Here is an 8,043-nt window from a genome sequence, read left to right on the forward strand (position 1 = left end):
GATATGTGACGTCGCTCCTGTATCCACCAGTAGCTGGTTATTCAGCATCTCTTGGCCACCGTCCGGGACCCTCTGGGGTTCGGAGCCCGTCTTGAACGCGTAGTCCTTCTCCACAACCCCTCTCGCTTCATCCCGTCTTAACTTCCTTCTACAGGTCGCATCTTTGTGTGTACTACTCCGGCAAAAACTGCACCATACTCTGGATCGGCACGTTCTTGCAGTGTGTCCCTTTAGTCCACATTTAAAACACACAATCTCATTATTCTTTGATCTTCGGTCATCTGCTCGCCATGAAGTAGAATCCTGGTCTAATTGCACTTTTGTCCTCATTACGTTGTCATCAGTTACAGCCGCACGCATTCTCTCGGTTTCTTCATAACTTCTGAGTTTTACTTTAAACTCTGAAAATTGTATCAACTCTGCATATGCTTCTGCATTTTTGTCATCATCTTCACCATCGGCTTCTTCATCACCCTCAGCCTTTAAGATGACATCTTTCAAACCTTGTAGTCTGAGATGACCAAGGAACTTCGTTTCCCATATCTCATATTTCCTTTCATCTCCATCAAACTGCAAACGGGAATATCGACTGCCCGACTCTGCCGTGCGTCTGCTCATGATGCACAAAAACGCTTACTCACTCAATCGTGCCAAACTTTTAACACCTGCCGGTAACTTGCGGTTTCAGGAAACACTGCCCTTCCTTTGGCAGTTACAGGATCTCTTTACTGCTGCTCTGGGCCCATAACCTGTTAGCAGAGCTGCTCTGTGGAGCGTTATGGCATAATAATTTTAAGGGAGAATAAAAAGTCGACACACATATCTCATTCCTGACGGAGGACTCTACCACTACACTTCTCCAGTCCATTCACAGAGTCGTTGCATGGTAAGACATGGATAGGAAGTGGGCGGAGCTTTTTACCGTCATTTTATTATGACGCAAAGTACAAACACCTGTGGACACACAATCCAACAGGATAAATTCAGCATTTGATAACAAGTGTCTGCTAAATTTACACTATTTTAACACTGATAAAAGATAACAAGCTAATTTTCATTGCATTTGTGTTATTAGGCAGGTTTAATCAATGTCTGAGGAGCTGCATATCCAACAGAGCATGTTCTTAAAGCTGCCTTTCCTACACACTTCTCTACTATTGTTTGATCATTTCTTAACTGATGTGCTTTGAGTCCACTGGTATTGGCATCACACTAAGTGACTTGGACAAGATGATAAACAGACTGACATGCTTAAGATGTTGTCTAATCTTCATGAGCTCTCTTGTGTTTGGAAGTGTTAGTAGAGTTAATGCATGTTCTGCTTGTGTGTGTGATTTTGTATATGATGTATATGTTTTTTATATTTGCATATATCCAGACTCCTTCTCAATTTTCCAACTTAAGCAGTCAGTTTTCTTTTCCCCAGGTTTTTTAACCCCAAATTTTAATTTCCCACTTTAAATAACAAAATTTGTGTTCTCACCACTCTCACTCTATTGTCCTCTCCCACTTCAATAGTCCAATAGCAGGCAGTTTCTCCTTCAGCTTTGTCCTGTCCCTCCTCTGATGCGGTTGACTTTGTACTAGTGGCTGAAGTGCTGCTGCTGCCTTCTTGGGCGACTTCTTAGCAGCTGCTGCCGGTTTCTTGGCTTTGGCCGCGGCGGGCTTCTTGGCTTTGCTCTCAGTAACCTTGTTCATCTTAAAGGATCCGGAGGCCCCGGTGCCCTTGGTCTGCACCAGAGTGGCCTTCGCCACCAGGCTCTTGATGGCGGTCTTGACACGGGCCTTGTTCTTTTTCACATCGTAGCCTCCGGCAGCCAGAGCCTTCTTGAGAGCGGCCGCGAACACGCCGTTGCACTCCTTGGAAGCGGCCACGGCTTTCACAATCAGCTCGCCCACGCTGGGGCCGACCTTCTTGGGCTTGGAAGTTGTCGTCTTCTTCTTCTTGGCCTGAACCTCTACACAGGGCGCAGGGCGTGTTTATGATGGAGCCTTTCCCACCACAGCGCCGGCACATTGAGCGCATCATGAAGGGTCCATTTCTTTCATGTAGCTATGGTCGCTAGCCAGCATGCTAGCTGCATGTGGCTTGCCCGAGTCACTCAGTCCTTTCTGAGCATTTCGACATGCTGCCGCCGCAGAACCTGGCCTCAGATCCAGCAGGTTTAGCGCGCTGATCTCCAAAAAAAAGTCCCGAAAGCCAGAAAGACGTCAAATAAGTGTCTCGTACTAAGCGCTCGAACAAAAACTCCTCTTTACGCCGCCATCTTGCTCGCCCCTCCGTGGAATTCATCCAATCAGACAGGAAGATGGGTTTGCTTTCTTCTCTGATGCTGTTTGTCCACACTGCTGCTGCTTGCTGGAACTCTTTGCTCAGGACTTTGCTGCTGTCTCTTTATCTGCCATGTTATTGCTCTTTGGAGCTGCATTCCTTGTCTTCAGGGAGGAGTGAGAGCTGCTTGTGAGTTTGAGAGACACATGGTGCTGTAAATAAGTCAGCCAGAAACTTGGCCTGAATGGTTCCAATGATGTTAAACTATGACTTTCTTCCGACCGCTGCATGTGGAAAATTGATTCAGGTCTGCTTTTCACCTGAAAGTGACAAACTAAGACATTTTCATTATTATCATCGCTGCTTAATCAACACACACATCTCTCTCTCTCTCTCTCTGTGTGTGTGTTTTTGTGAACAGTCCTTTCTTAAAAACAGAAAATAAGATTGTAGTTGTTCTTGGCTGATCAACACAAAACCTTTTTCCTATAATTATTTTTCATCTACAATGTAAATTTTGTATCTTTTTCACTCTTTTTTTTATATATATATATATATTTTTTAAAAAAGCTGGTGACCTGCAGAATCACCGCTCTCACAATCAAAGGCAATCACTCTTACACAGCGCACAAAAACACTGTGACGTCAGACACATTCACACTCACTTTTTCATCTGCGTAAATAAATCACATGGCTGATGATATGTGCCATGGTGATCCGTAAATATGATCACCAGTTTATTTAACTATTTTTCAACCCAACAAAACAAATAAACAAAAACATAATGCTGATGCTATGAACACTCTACACACAAGTCAAGATGCAGGAAAACTGCTCACGGAAACGCTGCACACTCCAGTTATCACAGTTATAGTTCTGTTTGTGTGAATTATCTGCTTTCATTATTAATACCAGTTTATAGGTTGTTATCCTTTTTATTATTAGTTTGAATGCGTTAAAATTAAGTTGTAATTTAGCCTTTTGTTTATTTTACTTTATTCCTCTTGCATTTATATCTATTCAGTCGGGTCTGTTTCCAACCCTTTTTTAAACTACTTCAAACTACTGTGATCTCTAATTTTCACTGGGTGAGGGATTATTATGTTCTTCCTAGTCTGAACTGCTCTCTTCACCTGAGCTGCTATCCTATTCTGAGTTACTGTCTTCTTTGTTTCTTACAGTCACGTACAAAATGTCCCTCTTCTCCACACCTCCAGCATGTAGTGTTAAAGCCACTGTTTGGTATGTGTGTAGCTCTGACTCTACCTCTTGCTCTTCCACTATGCATTCCTCTTCCTTTCTTTTGGATTAGTCCTGCTCCGGCTTGCTGTTTTTCTAAACATTTCTCATCAGGTGTTAATTTTGCTTGTTTATCCCCCATTTTCAAAGATTTTGCTGGGCCGTTGCTGGCACGCTTGACTTCAGAGTGGTTTACTGATACGGCCTTCGACTTCACCCTAACGGTGAAGCGGTATCAGTTTTATGAGATGAAACTCAACCGTTCTCCTTTGTCACCAGCACGTGAGCCTCAGCAAAGAAAACAAAAATGGAAGTAGTTCAGCAGCGTATTGTGCTGTAAAATCAACTTACTTCCAGACACATACACACACATAGACATTTGCGCGCTAATTTGTCACGAGATAATTTCAGCTACCTCTAAAACTCAAGTCTAATTCAGCTCTTTTTGGCGAACCCAACCTTTTTTAATTTGTCACGAGATAATTTCAGCTACCTCTAAAACCTAAGTCTAATTCAGCTCCTTTCGGCGAACCCAACCTAATTTATCACATTTCTTTAAACCTTTGTGGCCGTCTTATATACCAAAATAGTGTTTCTCACCCCTGACGTCCCACTGGTGGTTCAGATCATTGGACTGAATCCCACCGCCGTGGACCAGATTATAACACCGGCCCAGACCCGAATTTAACGTCCTGGGGCTCTCTCCTCATCCAAGAGGGCTGTGCACAGGCTTCGGTGCTGGCTCCCCACGGCGTCAGGAATCACTGCTGGATCTTGGAACAGAGTCACAGATAACAGTTCTGATATTTTCTGCTCCGGCTACGAAGGACCAAATCAATGTTAGGGAAAATATTCTAAAACACTTCTTCAGTAAAGACTCAGAGAAGAGAAACACACAGAGTTCTTGCTAGCAAGGGCAGCTCCCTACTGAGAGACTCGCACTAAGAAACTGCCCCGGTCTTTATTTATACTTCAGTGTGTGTGTGTGTGTGTGTGTGTGTGTGTGTGTGTGTCCTGCTGATCAAAGGGTCATAAAAGGCACATCCTTGGTCAGGAAGAGGGTAGACCTCCCCCACCCTAGATGGTTCACCCTAGATAACCCAGTGAAGAAGTCCAGCGGTTCATCTAGGCAAAAAGGCACTTAGACTAAAACAGACATAGCTATGTTAAAACAATAAAACAAGGTGCAACCTCTCATGCTCCCAGGACGTGGGGGTGCATTCCTGGAGTGCACACCAAGCCTGCAGCCTGTTAGAGATCACACATCCTGTCACTACACAATTAATTATATGCCTCTAAGCATACATGGTTAAATATTTCCTAATACAAATAACTACATGCAGTATTTTATCATATGCAAACTTATATCACTAAAAGATTATACTGTCTACTAAATACAATTTTCCATTGACAGTGACTTATAAATACATGTTCATACTTTTATTACACAATCAGAGAAAGAAACAGAGAGAGTGTGCAGGACAGACAGACAGGTGACAGTCTCAGGTGTACACACTGCTACAAAACAGCACAAGAGAAGGAGGATTTAGGGTTTGTGTTATTACGAGTGCTAAACAAGAAGAGTTCCCAGGTGGTACAGTGGACACATGTGTGACTCCTGTGATTAAAGCATCTTTCTTTCAGCTTAACGAGTGAACCGTCAGCTCGTTCAAACACACGTTAAAGTTCGTTTGGCTCGACACCACCGGACAGAGGCAGCAACATAACATAGCTAACATTAACAGTGCAGTGAATCCTGCTTGTGCCGTGATATTCAGGACTGCAAACCGAGCAGCATTCACTGACTTTCAGCTTGTTGTGTTTGTGGATATATGACTATATATAAAATCATCACATTATCTGTAAGATAAGATCGACAATATATATATTTAGAAGTAGAGGCTTTAAAACAAAGTTAACGCTGAAAGTACAAACATCACTAATGTCACATAATTTTGCCGACATGTGACCAACAGTAATGTTTTAATGTTCTTCGTTATTAAACATTCGCACGTAAATAAGTGACATAATATTCAGTACTTACTTTTGACAGTTCACTCTTCGGCCGCTCCCTTCTGCCGTATTTTGCAGCAAAATTATCCAGCCGCGCTATGAATTGTGGGATATATGGGACCACGAAGCGTGCACCGGACTGTCACTACCCGATCCGTGAGGGGTGGCGCAAGATGGCGTGTTGAGCAGTCGCACGAATTAGGAGCTCGTTGAACTTGTCCCAGAATTTACTTTGTGTTCGTTATTGTTTCCACTCGAAAGTAGTAAAATGACTGCCCCAAGTATAGTTAAACCTGCTAAATTCAAACTCGACCTCAAAAAACAAGAAACAACATCGCCATGTGATGGAAAGGAAGACCGCAGAGAAGGAACGGATCATGACTACGTAGCAATGGACGTAGCAGTGATGAGCAAAAGGGAACGGGGCAACGATTCGGTTCCATCTACACCTTGTAAGAAGCCTGCAGAAAAGAAAGCTAAGTCAGCAGAGATAAGTGAAAGTGACGAAGTCTCCAATGCTACTATATTGAAAGCGATTCTAAACCTTGAAAAAAGAGTGGACGAGCAGCTAGCTGACCTGAGTGTGCAATGCAAGCAAGCTAGTACGATGCTAGCCAGCCTAGCCAAAGCGGTTCAGTTCAACTCGGAGGAGGTGAAAGAATGTAAACAAAAGGTTAGAGAGTTGGAGAGACGAAACGAGCAGTTGACCAAAGATAACTACGATCTCAAGGAGAGAGTGAGAGAGCAAGAAAGGTACAAAATGAGGTGGTGCCTCCGGATTAAAGGATTAGAAGAGAAAAGAGATGAAGATGTCAGATCGCTGGTTATTGGAATTCTTGGCAAGATCGCACCTGATATGATATCAAAGCTTGAAGAATCTGTGGATGTGGTGCATAGAGTTGGGAAGAAGATTGAGAACAAGGTCCGACATATCATCATTCTGTTTGCTCTAAGACACGTGAAAGAGGAGATTTGGCGTCGCACCAAAGATTCGGCTGTCTGTAAGAACGGGGGTTTCCACTTCGCTGAGGTACTGCCGCGGGAGGACTGGGAAGAGAGGAGGCGGCTGTGGCCGCAAATTGAACAAGCCAGACGGGCTGGGAAACGGGCCTTTTTCCGGGGTCCTCATGGATACATCGAAGGACGGAGGATCGTTGACGTTGAATGAAAGACTTGATGTAAGACTGTATACAGTGGAATATTATTAATGGGACAAAAGAGTTCTACTTAAAGTTAAAGGTTATTAGTCACTGAGTTGGTGACAAGTGTTACAATTTAAACTCATATTTATATATTTTTCTTTTCTTTTTAAAAAAAAAGAAGTTATTTTCTTAGCATATTCTTATTATGGTTCACTCAAAAATTTCTTTTGGTTCATTAAACGTTCGGGGTTTGAAGGAAATTGTTAAGAGAAAGGCACTTTTTTTATTTTGCAAGGGGCAAAAATGTCATTGTCTGTTTTTACAAGAAACTCACTCTGTGAATGCCGATGCTACCTTTTGGGCTAATCAGTGGGGAGACAAGATTTTTTTCAGTCATGGATCTAACAGATCTGGAGGTGTGGCGATTTGTTTTAATAAGTTCCCAGGGGAGATTATAACATATAAAGCTGATAGTGAGGGTCATTGGTTAACTGCAGTCTTGAAGAGCGAAGGTATATTTCTAATTGTTACAAATCTTTATGGACATAATAATGAGGGTCAAAATAAAAGTCTATTGGAAAATCTAACAAATGTTATTTCAGAGTTTAAAGTTATGTACCCCACAGATTACATCCTAGTAGGAGGAGACTGGAACATGACACCAGATGAATGGATGGACAGATGGCCTCCTCGCTTAGGAAGGAGGCAACAGAATAACATTATTGAGAACTTTTCTAGTGATAATAATTTTACAGACATTTGGAGAAGTTTGAATCCTGGAGTTAAGAATTATTCTTGGTTTAAACCTAATGGAGAAAGCAGGTCAAGACTTGATTATTGGTTAGTGAGCGATGACATTTTGAGGTGTACTTCACAATCTAAAATCTCCAAAGCACCCCTTTCTGATCACTGTTTCATTGATCTTGTCTTAGAACCAACAAGAACGAAACGTAGTAGCAGAGGATATTGGAAATTTAATGCCAGCCTTTTAAATAAGGACAAGTTTTGTGATAAAATTAGACATATAATTATAGATATAAAAAATGATGACTCAGTAGTGGGTAATATACAGAAATGGGAATTTGTTAAATTCAAAATCAGAGAATTCACTATAAAATTCTGCAAAGAACTGAACAGGGAAAAACGGGAATATGAAAGTAATTTACTTCGTGAAATAACTCAGTGCTGTAGTAAAGAAAAACTAAACGTGCAAGAGAAGAATAAATTGATGGAGTTACAATCTAAATTGGACGATCTTTACCTAGAGAAAGCCCATGGTGCCTTTATAAGATCGAGAGCCAAGTGGATTGAGGCAGGTGAAAAGAACTCTTCATATTTTAGTAAGCTGGAAAAGTGTAGACAGCAGAGAAATCTAAT

General features: G+C 42.0%; 1 pseudogene; it reads right to left on the bottom strand.

The window, feature by feature from the left end:
• Window positions 1–1,488: 1,488 nt before the first annotated feature.
• On the bottom strand, window positions 1,489–2,029 carry LOC146547079 (histone H1 pseudogene; annotated as a pseudogene).
• Window positions 2,030–8,043: the final 6,014 nt, after the last annotated feature.

This window comes from Mchenga conophoros, linkage group LG23 (assembly GCF_057382185.1).
Source record: "Mchenga conophoros isolate Kocher_MC1m ecotype Shallow Benthic linkage group LG23, M_conophoros_male_GT1.1, whole genome shotgun sequence".
Classification (NCBI taxonomy): domain Eukaryota; kingdom Metazoa; phylum Chordata; class Actinopteri; order Cichliformes; family Cichlidae; genus Mchenga; species Mchenga conophoros.